The sequence below is a fragment of the Dipteris shenzhenensis genome, chromosome 10 (assembly GCF_047967505.1).
Source record: "Dipteris shenzhenensis isolate YYH24624 ecotype China chromosome 10, Dip_SZ_1.0, whole genome shotgun sequence".
Taxonomy (NCBI): domain Eukaryota; kingdom Viridiplantae; phylum Streptophyta; class Polypodiopsida; order Gleicheniales; family Dipteridaceae; genus Dipteris; species Dipteris shenzhenensis.
The window spans coordinates 26,123,732-26,138,613 of record NC_141605.1 but is presented as its reverse complement, the minus strand read 5'-3'; positions in this window follow the sequence as shown (position 1 = coordinate 26,138,613).

Below are 14,882 nucleotides of genomic sequence, written 5' to 3'. Positions count from 1 at the left end.
CTTAAAGATGAGGCTCCTTCCCCACCCCTTTAGCTTGCCCTTACTCTAATAGCAACCTTGCTTCCCTTGATTTGTTCAGTGCCTCCAATTTTTGGTGACGAGGTTCTTGAAACCATATGATTTTGGCAAATTGCATCTCACCCTTTAATCAAAGGAGGGTGGTTTGATTGGTTTAAGTGGTATCTCATGTTACCTAATGTATGCTTGTGTAGAGGTGTGAAACCTTGCCTTTGTTCAACCCCTTGCTTTATGATTGATATGAGCAGCACTACTTATGGCAATGGTTGGGTCCTATAGGTTATGATCATTTGGTTATGCATGGGTCCACCATAAGATCTAAAATTTAAAAATAATTTTCCTAGATTAAGGTGTTTTTGTTTCTATAGGCAACCTAACTCATTGGGGGAAAAGTCAACTCTTGGATTATGGGGGGCTTATGTGCCAAAAAGATTGGAGTTAGCACCTTATTCTAATAGCTCGGCAAGTAAAGTTATAATGATTGATGCCTCTTGTGCACTCTTGCAAGATGCTAAATACTCCCTTTGAATTCTCCCCAAATTTGGTGGCCTCAAGATTTTATGTTTAATCCTCTCCAAAAATTTGACCATTATGAGTTGGAAGATGTATGGTTTCACGATCATGCTAAAAAATTATTCATAGAGGCTGATCCTTTGCTACTAGCTACATGCCTTATTTGCTAGCATAATAACTATTCTAATTACTTAGAAAATAGTGTGGAGTTCTTCCACTTGTCTCCCCTTTGTAGAGAGTCTCTATAAACATTTCATTGGCCTTAGAGATCTTTGACTAGAAGAGAGAATTTTTGGTGTAGTAGTTTGTGGAACTAAATATTGGTATTCAAATGTTTACACTCCCATGTATTGATATCACAACAAGCTCATGAATCTATTACCTAAGGTGGAGTCTTGAATAGTTGGAGGAGAATTCAATTATTAGATTTTTTTTTGAGGACAAGCTTCGCAGAGCCTAATTCTTAGAGATCCCCATTGTGGAGAGGATCATGGTAGCAATTTATATTCTCCATTTAGAGAAACACCCTTGGTGGAGGTGGATTTCTCTTAAGTTGTGACCAATGTTTTCTATTTCTTTAACTATTGCAAACATATTGACTCTTAGAACAACTAGATTGCTTCTACCTTGGAGATTGGGCCATGCAACGAGGAGTTACATGAGCATCATGAGAGTACTCTTTATAGAGAGACTTAGAGAGTAGAAATCAGCCTTGACTTAGTTGGCTAATGAGTATGAATTGGATCAAGTAGAGTATACACACAAGGCTCAATGGAAAGAGTATTCTTTTTGCTCCTCATGCCCTTTCAAAATAGGGTACATTATAACGTGTTGGTTTTTTGAGACCACTGTGACAAGAAGTTGGGGGTAATAAACTTCATGCACCTCTTCACTTCCTATTGCTTTCAAACTGAGTGATAGAGATATTTATCACTGGGAAAGGGACATTAAAAAGAAGCTTTTATACCAAAAGACCACACCATAATTTCCTCCCTTAGATGAGAATGAAGATGGTAACATCCCAAGTGATGTTGTACTCAAGCATAGCGAGAAGGAAAAGATCAGCGGAGGCCATAATCTTAGCAAGCCGGTCTGCACCAAAGAGAAGAGCGATACGTTGTTAAAAGAAGATCTTGTGGCTCAACATGACATGAACTGATATATATCAAGGAGTTTGAAGGGGCTGATTGGGTCGGATGGGTAGGTTCCGGGGAAACATTGCACCTCCTTCATAGATACCTTTACAATTAGCTCAAAACACTCTGCAAACTGTCATTAGAACTGTCATTAGACATAGAGGCCTATAACTTTCATTAGAGATATGATATCAAATATTCAAACCCATATCAAGATGCGCCTTGAAATGAGCTTGGCTCTGATATAAGTTTTGTAAGAAACAGAGAAGCGGTCGGAAAGATATGGGTAGTTTACTGGATGGGGGTTAAAAACTGTCTAAAAAAGAAATAGTCACACATAGAGAGTCATAGATTTTTGGTTTGACATCCAATACAATAACTGAAGACATAAGATGATGCTCCTTGAAGAGACTTAGCGCTGATATAAGTTTTTTCCCAATCGGACCACCAAATGAAAAGTTATGAGCAAAATACTGACAGGGGGTCAAACTGTCATGAAAAACACCTACTCCTTCTACTAGTGCTGACTTGGGAGAATACTACCTCCATGCTTAGACTTCATCAACGATTCAAGTCCCATAGAGGTCGTCTAGAAGGGAAGAAAGAGCCCCCTTTGTGGCTTGAGAAATAGATAAACCATGTATGTGGAATGAGCAACTGAATAGATAACACTTCTGAGCACTTTGGAAGAGAAAGCAATGGAAAAAGGGAAGAGATACTCAAGAGAGAGAACCTGAAGTGACCTTTATTACCAATAGAGTGAGACTCCACTCTAATGCAACTCAAAATACTACAAACACAAGGGAGAAGAAGAGGTTTCATACATACAAGAGGGAGTGGAAGCTCCAAGACTACTCATAGAGAGAGAACAAACTAGAGAGAGATGGACTCAAGAGTCTACATAAGAGAATATCTACAAGAGGGAGAGAAGGCTCATGGAAGATGCTTGAGGAGACTAGAGCTACAACAACATGAGGCCTAATGGTGGAAGAGATGATGAACAAGGGAGAGGAGGGCTCCTTTTATAGAGATTTTATCACCCTCCTTCACCCATTTACAATTGCTACTTGTAGATTCTTTTCCCCATCAATCACATAAGCCCGTATGTCACCATCCATGTCCTTTTTGGCTACTCTTGCCATGTGTCCCATCAAAATATGCTCAAGACTCTGAAATATTGAGAAAGTCAAGAGTCTCCCCACATGGAGCCCATGGGGACCCTCTCTTCTCCATATTTCCACATCCTTCTTATTTTACATGGGAATTCTAGAAGGATTCCTCTTGACTCCACACTCCTCCACATGCCTTCCACATGCTTAGCATGTGGCCTCTCTTATATGATTGGAACACATGGACCTGAGCCCACCTCTTTATATGACTCACTCTTCATATTTTCTAAAAACCCCATAATATCCCATACACAAATAACTCTCAACCCATACCAAGGTATTTATAATTCACACCTATGGTATTTACAATGATCCATTCCACTCATCCTCTCAATCCCATACAATATCTTAGAAAATAAAAATAAGTGAGAGCTGCTAGGCTATCACTTGATACTCAAACTCTTATCAAACATAGAAGAAAACAATACCAATGCCAAATAAAAAGTATCAATTTTTGGCGTAACATCTTTCCCCCCCAATAGATCCTCTCTAGTAACAGAGAGGGTCTATTATGTTGGGATATCTCAAGGTGTATGCCTCAGGCACACCTTATGTTTCTATGTGTGAGTGCTAGAGGCACAGTTAGGTGCCCACAAGCACAGTTAGGTGGTGGAAAAGCCACATAGGATGATTGAGTGAATCTAGGAGCAGATTGAGGAGATGATTGTGGAGCTTTGAGGTCATCAGTGATGTCAGTGACCTTGTATGAGGTGCCTACTTAAGGACCTCTTTCTTCTTCATTCTATATGCAAGTATTCTGATTTTGTGTCCACTCTACTCTTTCCTTTCAGTATTCCAACATGGTATCAGAGCCCTTTGATCCCCCTTGAGCCCATTTCTGCCACATCATCATCTTCTTCTTCATCTTCTTCTTCTCCATTTTCCTCTTTCTTCCCAAAATCTTTGAGAGCTTGGTTCTCCATCTACAAACGGCCATTGCCCAAACCCTCTGAACTGGAAACTCCTCTAGTATGGGCGAACTTCCACCTGCAAGCAATTGAAGAAAAAACGTCTGTGGTGGCTGCCATTCTCCAAACAGCGAATTTCTTCTGTTGCTCAATACTCCCTGCCTGCTCCGCCATTGCCTGAGCCCTCTTAGGAGTAGATGGGCGACCTCAAGACGAAGATTTTGAGCCATTTTTCAGGTCATTTGGTTCAGTAACGAGGGAGAAATCGTCAAAACTCAGTTTCAGCCTGTAGCAACTCTCCCGGGCAAAAGTGCGCACCATTTCGTCCAACCTCTGTGCTGGACCTTCTCTGGTATATGAGCTTTCTTTTGCTTCAGAAAGCCCTCTTTTCCTTGCTTTGAAGAGTGAGCTACAAGCCCTCCAAGTTCAGCTTTTCAGTTTTGACAGTTTTGGACAAGTTTTTGAAGATGATGCTACATAAAATGCTACTCTAGCATTTCTGGTTTTTTGAAGCTTTCAATAACTTCAGTACAAGTGTGGATTCAGTTTTGTTTTGACTTGCTAGACCTGGTTTTGATTGGAAAGTGTTTATTTCATCCACTTCTATGAAGCATGTAAGTGAAAGCATCATTGTTTGAAATTTGGTCACAAGACTTTGCTACATTAAATGCTTATATCTTGAAGCATTTCAGTTGTTATTCTAAGCCCTGTAAGAGAGAAGACACTACCCAATACTTGGGTTAGAGCCTCTCATGGCTTGCTTATGCAAAATATGTGAAAAGCCAAAACATAAAGCAATGTCTTGTTATGCTACAAAGGATGAAAATGCCAACCTGACTTCCTTGTTGAAGATTGCCAAAACAATGGTTGCCAAAAAGGAAGCAACTATAGAAATCTACCCTCTCATGGAACTTTTATTTGACTCCAAGTACAAGAAAAAGATGAAGGTCAGAGCTTCTCTACACAACTATGGAGATGACAAGATAATTGTTCTCTTGAAGGATATGATTTTCAGATCCACTTGTTCTATCATAGTACCATCTTATAAGGCACTAGACACTGCCCATGTGGTAAGACCTTGCCTTGACATGGATATTTTGCCTCCACAAGATGAGGCATCCCATGAAGACTATGCATTTTAAATCATCTCTATGTATGCTCCAGATCTCTCTTTTTATGTCAAGGTACTCAGCCTGGATAGTCCTCCAAAATGAATGAAAATAAACTATTGTGTTTTGTGTGTTTTGTAAACACCTCTGGTCACCTTATGATGTAGGCCATGTGTATGTTTTGTTCCATGGTACCTCCTGCAGACATTGTGTGCATGTACATGCAGGGGAGATAACCATTGGAAGGTCTGTTTGTATCCCTTTCTATTTACCTTACACCCAAGGGAACCCTTGCTAGCATGAGAACCTAGCCATAGATTAATCCTTGACCACCATGAGATGGCATGAGAAACTATGAGACTAGATGTATCCTTGACATAGCCTGAGGCATTTCCTTAAGGGGGGGTTTGTTGGGATATCTCAAGGTGTATGCCTCAGGCACACCTTATGTTTCTATGTGTGAGTGCTAGAGGCACAGTTAGGTGCCCACAAGCACAGTTAGGTGGTGGAAAAGCCACATAGGATGATTGAGTGAATCTAGGAGCAGATTGAGGAGATGATTGTGGAGCTTTGAGGTCATCAGTGATGTCAGTGACCTTGTATGAGGTGCCTACTTAAGGACCTCTTTCTTCTTCATTCTATATGCAAGTATTCAGATTTTGTGTCCACTCTACTCTTTCCTTTCAGTATTCCAACATATTAGCCCTCAAGGTGGTCGAGCATAGAAGAATTTAATGCGATACTCATTGGTGCATCCTGATATCACCATGCCGTCAACATCCTCAAGCTGATAGGTTCCATTGGTGAACTTCTTCTTGACTCGATATGGTCCCTCCCATCGGTTGATAAACTTTTTGTCTAGCCGCCTATCCAAACGGCTATCAAATCTCATGACCAAATCTCCTTCTGCAATATCTTTCTTCTTGCGTAATTTGGTGTCAAAACGGGCCTTGCACCTTTTTTGAGAAGCTTCCAAGTTTTGTAAGGCCTATAATGTGCATTCATCCAAGGCTTCTAGCTGTACCAAGCATTGAGCATAGGCATCCTCTTGTCCTTTTCTTGCAATAGCAGTGTGAAGACTATGTATCCATAAGAGATACTGGTTAAACCTGTGAATAGCTTGTTGTAAAGAGACATGGAAAATCATCTAACATACCCAAGTACTGGAGCTTCTCACTACATGATAGAGAATCACCACCAAGAAGCTCTTCATTGCGTTGGCATCGTTTAGTGTGCTCCACATCCTCCACATGAAGTGTCTCTACAGGATCTTCTTGTACCACCACTTGTTCCCTCCTGACTCATCCCGATTAGCACCAAGACAAAGACCAAAGGCCACTCCTTCCACCTCACCCTCTGAGTTGGACTCCTCGAAGCTACACCTTGTCTCTTCTTCTTCATCAGTTGAACTCTCTGATGTTGAAGACTCCAATTGACCAAAGGTGATATAAGCTTCCTTTTCTTTAAGGTCGGACAACAAGTCATAGCTTCCAATGCCTTGTCCTAAAGGAAAGAGCTATAGCAACATGAGGCCTAATGGTGGAAGAGATGATGAACAAGGAAGAGAAGGGCTCCTTTTATAGAGATTTTATGACCCTCCTTCACCCATTTACAATTGTTTCCTGTAGATTCTTTTCCCCATCAATCACATAAGCCCGTATGTCACCATCCATGTCCTTTTTGGCTACTCTTGCCATGTGTCCCATCAAAAGATGATTAAGACTCTTAAAATATTGAGAAAGTCAAGAGTCTCCCCACATGGAGCCCATAGGGACCCTCTCTTTTCCATATGTCCACATCCTCCTTATTCCACATGGGAATTCTAGAAGGATTCCTCTTGACTCCACACTCCTCCACATGCCTTCCACACGCTTAGCATGTGGCCTCTCTTATATTATTGGAACACATGGACATGAGCCCAGCTCTTTATATGACTCACTCTTCCTATTTTCTAAAAACCCCATAATATCTCATACACAAATAACTCTCACCCCATACCAAGGTATTTATAATTCATATCTATGGTATTTACAATGATCCATTCCACTCATCCTCTCAATCCCACACAATATCTTAGAAAATAGAAATAAGTGAGAGCCGCTAGGCTATCACTTAATACTCAAACTCTTATCAAACATAGAAGAAAACAATACCAATGCCAAATAAAAAATATCAGATTTTGGCATCACACCACATAACATATCAATAAGGAATCAACTTTATAGAATGAAGCTGAGATGTGAACAGACCTACAAAATTTTCTAGATACACCGCAACAAAGTCTGATTTGTAATAACTTCATCCTGAGATCATATTTGATAGATCGAATAGTATAGATGTAGCCAAATCACTCTCTAGAAAAAATCTGGACATACTTGTGAAAATGGTCTAACGAAAGGAATTCCTTACCACATTCTCGACATAGAGAGAGTACCTTACCATGCTCAAAATAGAGAGAGAAAATATTTACATGTTATGCCAAGAGAAAGGAATGAACAAATGCCCCATAATGCACACTTTGGGTAGTGCATTCACTCTACTTTTGTGTTGTTGTGCACTCTCACTTAGCATTTCTATGGTGTCTCAACGCTATCAGTATATGATAGCAAGATTTAGCCTTCTAATCTCCCATCCCTCTCCTTTTCCCTTCCATGGATGCGTGCCACGTCTCAACCCACTCCTGGTGAGAACACAAGTGCCTCAACTAATGAGGAATCCCAATCCTCTGCAATATCCATGGGCCCCCAATCTTGCTCTAGTATTTCTGATGCAACAACTCCAAACTGAAGAGCTGGAACCTCACTATGAGTATGAAATAGAATACCCTATGTACTACATGGATGGTGCCGAAGGACTAATCCCGGTGTATGCTAATCAAGTAAGGCCCACCACATATCGAACACCCATCAAGTGTTTTGGTTGTGGAGAAAACCACTGCATAGCAAAATGCCCACACAAGGGTAACCCCATTTCATTCCAACCTATGTGCAGGGAATGCGGAGTTGGGCATGCTTGCATGGATTGCCCACTAAGAACAAAGCCTTAGCCAACTACGGAAGTAAAACCTGAAGTACCCCTAGGTATGATAAGTGTGGAAAATCACAGTGTGGCAACATGAAGTGTGGCATCACAACCAATCTTGATCATAACAAGACAACAGAAAGAAGCGGCACGGCAAAAACTCCTTTTCACTCAAAAATCAAAGAGCCCTCTAGCAAAACAAGCCATGCCAATCCCACAACATAGTGAGACCATGCCTAGCACGTCCACGGAAATTGCCACCCAAGGAGCCAAGGAAGCATACCCCAATGCTGAAACTAAAAAGATGCGTCACCAAGCCTTGAAGCAATGGGTTCAACAAGAACAAGAAAAATTTGAGGCAGATAAGATGGCAGCAATAGAGGTCAGAGCACCATCAGCACCCAGCATTGACACAGTGACTGATCCCAACAACTTCCAATAGGTAATAGAGCAACATGCAAAACATCCCCAAGTGAATGGCACCGCACTAGCAAGCTTGATAAGCTGCCCAATCACAATGCCAATTGGGACCTTACTATAAGAAATTTTCCTACAATGTGGGAAAGTTTCAAGTGATGGATTGAATCTTCATAATACTTCGCCCCACCTGAAGAAGAGGAAAAGGTAATTTTAGTAAAATTCGGTGCTCGGGATGACATAAAAAATGTAACCATCCCATTGGAGCATAAAGCCTTTGATCAATACCCGGCAATAGTGGATGGTAGAGTTGGAGTAAACATTCTGGCAAGAGAGCTATATGAAGAATGGGGCCTACCTCCAATGCAGAAGGCCACATTTAACATCCGCCTAGTTGACCACACGAAAATGAAGCCATTGGGTATCATTGGCAATATGTCAACAAAAATTGCTAGAGTAAGATTCACACTCCAATTTACTATCTTGGATCTTCCCAAGGGCACCACAGCATACTAGATATTGTTGGGAAGACCATGGCTTCAAGAGCGTCGGTACTCCATGATTGGCGCACCGATAGGATCACTATCCAAAATAGAGAAACCGCTGTCAAGATAAATTTGGGAGTAGGGGAAATCAAACCCACTATTCCTAGAAATGTTGAAGACACTTCTTCGACTATAGCCACCAATCATGCATCCTTTGAATTTATGCGCAAAAGTCCATAGAAGGGGATACGCAAAGTGACATCAACAATTGGATACAAACGTTGGCTATAATAGATAATTGTAAAACAACACATCTAATGTTGCCAGATGTGGATGCCCAAATGATACAACTAGAAGCACCAATCTAGGATGATGAATCAAAAGTAGTGGAAATCCCAGTATTCATGACAGGCATTGAATGGGACAGTGACCCTAAAGAGTCCATAATAGAAGGCTACGGTGCCGACATAGAGTGGGATTTGGAAACAGAAGCTGATAATGCATCCTTGGAAGGCCAAGTATTTGATAATGACTTGGCAATCCTACAGGCACTCATGGCCATTGAATTCCCCAAGATCGACCCTCCATCACAATCTAAAAGGAACCGGCGGTCCAGGAAAAAGAAGGAGGGTATACAGTGCCACAAGGCCAAGATAGAGCATTTCAATGAATTCAAAAGAATGTAGACAAGAGTGGTAGAAATGTACTTGACTAAGCCGACAAAAGCACCTGAGTCCCAAAATTTTAAATGGGAACCTGAAGGGCTTGAAGGTCTTTATATGGCCAAAGAACCACTCCTTGCGAGTGCAACTCCTATTGAGAATCCATCACTGGTCTCACAAAGAAAAAAGCTTAGAAAGTTCAAACCCAATGTGAGAATGAAGAGTGAAAAGGTGAATAGTAACAAAAAAGAAGAACAAGGGAACACAGGTAAATTGGACCAATTATATTCTAGTGGAGCTAGCAGCCAAGCAAGCACCTCAAAGTGCCATGAAGGCATAAGGGAAGTTCCCGATTACTTCAAAAAGTACACTAGAGAATCAGAGCTCAAAGAAATAGAGAATATTGAGGATACCCTAGTTTATGAAGGACCAGCCAAGACAAGGAAACTGAATCTTGCCTTGGACGGTGAAGAAGAAAAGCTTGTGTACATCGGTGAACAGCTCACTCTAGAAGAAGAAAATGGATTGAAAGCATTGCTAATGGAATATAGAGATTGTATGGCTTGGTCCTACAAAGAAATGAAAGGAATTTCCCCAGAAGTTGCACTACATACCATACCAATAAGGCTTACAGGACAAATCCCAAGTATGGCACCCATGTCTATGAAGAACTAGAAAAACTATTGGAGGCTGGTTTCATTTATGAGATCGAGCATACCGATTGGGTATCACCAATTGTGATTCTTCCTAAGAAAAACAAGAAGCTCAGAATATGTGTGAATCTCAAGAACATCAATGCAGCAACAATGAGAGACCATTATCCCCTACCATTGACTGAAATAGTTTTAGAAAGGGTAGCAGGATTTGAAGTGTATAGCTTCTTGGATGGGTTCAACAGGTACAACCAAGTACAAATTGCACCTCAAGATCAGGCAAAGACAGCGTTTGCCACAAAATGGGGCATTTTTGCATACTGATGCCATTTGGCTTATGCAATACCCCATCTACTTTTCAAAGGGTAATGTACACCACCTTCAAGGAATTTCTCAACAAGTTCCTACAAGTCTTCCTAGACGACTTGTGCGTACACTCATGAAAAAAGGATCACTTAAAATGCCTTGAAGAAGTGCTTAAAAAATGCCGGGAGTATGAAATCTCTTTGAATCCTCTAAAATGCCAATTCTTGGTCACACACAGAGTAGTCTTAGGACACATAGTCTCTCGACATGGGATTGCAACTGACATGGACAAAATAAAGATCATCACAAAACTCCCCCCCCGCTAAATGCCAAGGGATCAATTGAAATGCCTTGAAGAAGTGCTTAAAAAGTGCAGGGAGTATGCAATCTCTTTGGATCCTCTAAAATGCCTATTCTTGGTCACACACGGAGTAGTCTTGGGACACATAGTCTCTCGACATGGGATTGCAATTGACATGGACAAAATAAAGATCATCATGAAACTCCCCCCCCCTGCTAAATGCCAAGGGAATTCAATTCTTCATGGGACATGCCAGATACTATAGAAGATTCATATTGAGGTATGCCATGATTGCAAGGTCTCTATACAAGCTCCTCATCTGGACAGACGAATGCGAACAAGCATTCGAAACCCTCAAGTGGAGATTGATCACAGCCCCTGTTCTAATGGCACCAAATTGGGATATAGACTTTCATGTACATATTGATGGTTCCAATTATGCAGTAGGGAGTGTGTTATGTCAACTTGGCAAACACAACAAAGACTACCCAGTATACTTTGCAAGCAGACAACTAAATGATGCGGAGGTGAATTACACCACAACAGAAAGAGAAGCCTTGGCAATGATCTACAGCGTGAAGAAATTTTGACACTATCTATTGGCTACTGACTTTATCTTCTACATAGATCATCAAGCCTTATTATATCTTGTGAATCGGCCATGTACCACAGGGTGGATCACTCGATGGATTCTACTGCTACAAGAATTCAATTTCAAAATCGTGGTGAGAAAAGGAGCTCAACATTTCATTGCCGATCACATGTCACGATTGAGGACAGGAGAAGAGCCAAAAGGAATAGAAGATGACCTACCAGATGCTGCATTATTTCAAATAAACATTGTGCTTGATTGGTGTGCAGACATCATTGGGTACTTAATGGCAGGAAGACCACCTCCTAAAATGAAAGCAATGGATGCTCGAAAACTAATTTTAAAAGCTGCACCCTATCAACTCATTGCAGGAAAACTATACAAGATGGGCAAGGACCAGGTTTTAAGGAGATGTGTGATGCCACATGAGATCATGCCAATCCTCAGTGAAGCACATGAAGGAATTGCAAGTGGATATTTCCAAGGGAAAGCAACAGCAAGAAAAGTCCTTCTCACAGGATACTGGTGGCCAACACTTTGGTCAGATGCCTATAAATATGTCAAAAGCTGTGATGTATGTCAACAAACTTCTAACCACAAGACAAAGACTTCAATCCCCTAACAATAGTCACTGCACAAAAACCCTTTGAAAAATGGGGGATTGATTTTGTGGGTCCCATCCATCCAGTAGCAAAAGGAACACATGCATGCTACATCATAGTGGCCACTGATTACTTTACTAAGTGGGCTGAAGCTAAAGACGTCAGAAAGGTAGATGCTAGAAGCACAAAAAGTTTCTTGTATGAGAATGTGATCACCCAATTTGGACTAAAATGAAAGTAAAAAGTTAACGAACTAATTACTCTAGAAAAAACAATTAATCATATAGAGACATTTTATACATAAAAATTAATTTAATAAGGAAAAATTAAAAATTTGCACGACAAAAGAACAAGAGACCACTAAAAGTTTACAACTATGTATATCAATAAATGTCTTTCATATATACATACATATATATATATATATATATATATATATATATATATATGTATGTATGTATGTATGTATATATATATGGAAAATACATAAAACAAGACACTTCAAGAGCTAGTTAAAGGGAGTAAAATGAGAAAAGGGATTTAAAATGGGGCTTAAAGGGATTAATAACTCTATAAAAGGGTTAACAAATTATATATATATATATATATATATGTATGTATGTATACATATAAAAGTAAAAATAAATAAATAAATAAAAACCTTGAAAAAAGCTTGGGCCAATTATAAACCCGAAAGCTTGATTGTATCATAAATGCTATATATATTTATAAGTATAACATAATGCAATAAGAGCCACCTACACACCATCAAGTTACACATGGAAAAAAACTCCTAGCAAGAAAGCATTCGCTTTTTAAGAGAGGAACCGTCAGTTTGTCACGGCAGCACTCAAATAATAAAACAATAAAATGGGTAGAGTCACACTCAAAGATTATCATGTAGAGCCATCGGAGAAGAGGAGAAAATAAAGAAGACACCAATCATCTTATCAACTATGACTTTCAACGTGAAAAACAATCAAGCACATTACCAATGGCCATCAGTCAATCATACAGGGTTGGTGATGGCACAATGAAACATCAAGGAGGGAGAAGAAAGGTGTTGCCAATCACAGAATAAGGCACTGTCGCACCATGCAACAAAAGAGACCTGCGAAGCTTCAATTCTAACTAGATGACTAGAAAGAGAAAAGAGTACAGTGACAACTTCATATGAACCAAAGAAGCCATCGACCGCTTAAGAGACAGGGCAAGGGAGCCACTAATAAATGAGGTATCACAAGGTCAGCAGCTGCTCCATCAAGGGAAATGTCATGGTTTCAAGAAAAATGAATACGACAATTAGCAAATAAGAGAGCCAACACAAGAAGGATCGTCAGCAGGTGATGGTAATAATCAATGGTGACGATCGACACTTTTCTTAGTGACCAAGTATGAGATAAGGAATAGCATACGAGGGAATGGGAAGCCGTCGTGGATCAAGCAGAAAGTTGTGAAGCGACAAGCACCTGAGTGAAGAGGTTGCATAAAAGAGAGGCTATGCTGTAGAGGAGAAGTCCATAAGAGTTTTATGAACAACATGAAGGAGGAGCTGTGAGAGTCGATTAGCGTAGCAAATGAGGGGATGAATGTACATTTATACGACACAAAATAGAGGTGTTTCAAGAAGCCATTTTTTCATGATGTGCAAGGTTAAGGGGAATGAAGACAAAGGTGGTTAAGTGAATTAGAAAAATAATAAAATGTGGTTTAGAGCATTTTAGTTAGCTTTAGGTTAAGCTTTAGGGGTTCTTAGAAAATAAAAGTGCCATAGAGTTTTTCCCTGTCTAATACTACATAAACACTTTGTCTTATAGTTTTACTTGTTTGTTTGATTTAAATGATGGCCTAGTAAATAGAGTAGGCTTTAACTAAGTATATGAATAAATAGGTAGGGGGTTATTATAGTAAATATATATATGGAAAGTGTAATTATATTACATATGTAAATATATATTAAAAAATAAAATATACTAAATATACGGGGAAACATATGTGCATGATTGTGTGTGTGTGTGTTTAAGGGAGAGAAAACTGTAATAAGAGTTCATGACAAAAAATTATATACTAATAAGGGGAGAAAAGTAATTAAAATAAAAATAAAAATATAAAATTGACGGGGAAGGTGGAGATCCTTAATTTAAAATAATAGAAATAATAGAAAAATAAGGGAAAATAGGGGGGAAAGCTTAACAAAAAAAGAAAAAATATTTAGAAAAGATAAGAGGTTTAAGGGAGTAAGGTAGGGAGCTAGGGGGGTTCATATAATTAATAAGTGTATAACAGGGGGAATGGGAGTTAGTAGCATAATATTAAAATAATAAATGAATAGGGGGCAAGGGGGGGAACGATATCTAAAAGGAAAAAATATTTAAAAACAATAAGGGGTTTAGGGAGTAAGGTAGGGGCCTAGGTAGGGGTTAGGGGGTATGTGCACATGTGTGTATGTGTATTAATAAATTGTGCTAACAAAGAGACATTGGGGGAATTAAAAGTATCGTTACAAAAATTTTGGACTAAAAAAGGGGCCCTTTGGAGAATTACTAAAATATAAGAGGCTTGGATAAGGGAATATGGTATCCATGAAGGAGATTATGCCATGTGGACTTCTCTGTAACAGAGGCTCCCCAAATCTAGGCAAAATTTCAGTTTTTTTTCAAAATACCCCAAAAGATGTCATTGGTGGTTCACAATAAAAAATTATCTTTAGCAGGCCTGCCCTGATCATGTCAGGCCTCCTTGTTTTCCTCCCATGGCAAACTATCCCCTAGCTAGAACTATGCTCACTTTTTCCATTTGGTTCAACCCTTTGGCCCAAACTTTGACTTCCTAACCACCTCTCCCCCTATTCACTCTCTTCCAAAATGTTTCAAACATTCATTCCCACCACTTTCTAGCAGCTAGTTTCAAAATATCTTCTTTCCACTCTTGCTTAGTCATTCTCTCTCCTCTTTGCTCATGTTTTTCTTCCACATTCGAAAATCTCGCAG